Source organism: Apaloderma vittatum, unplaced genomic scaffold (genome assembly GCF_000703405.1).
Source record: "Apaloderma vittatum isolate BGI_N311 unplaced genomic scaffold, ASM70340v1 scaffold2226, whole genome shotgun sequence".
In the NCBI taxonomy this organism is placed as follows: Eukaryota; Metazoa; Chordata; class Aves; order Trogoniformes; family Trogonidae; genus Apaloderma; species Apaloderma vittatum.
The window spans coordinates 142,406-142,683 of record NW_009721056.1 but is presented as its reverse complement, the minus strand read 5'-3'; positions in this window follow the sequence as shown (position 1 = coordinate 142,683).

The window sequence follows — 278 nt, the reverse complement described above, 5'->3', positions numbered from 1 at the left end:
AAGGAGCTGGAGGTTAAGTGTCTGTACGTAATTGTTTTAAACTGAAAGAGGTTTAGTTAGGGGAGGAACAAAACAAAACAAAAACCAACCGAGAAACAACCCCCTAATTAGGGCCCTGCAGTTACTCCCAGGGAAGTAAAGGGGATTATGTTAAAACCCTGATAATGTGTCAGGCGGCTGGGGACCGTTTTCTTCCCAGCGCTGAATCTAGAAGGTTGGGGGGTATTTTTGGGCGCTGGGGGAGGGGTGCTTTGGCGGCCAGGGGGGGATCTGGGGGG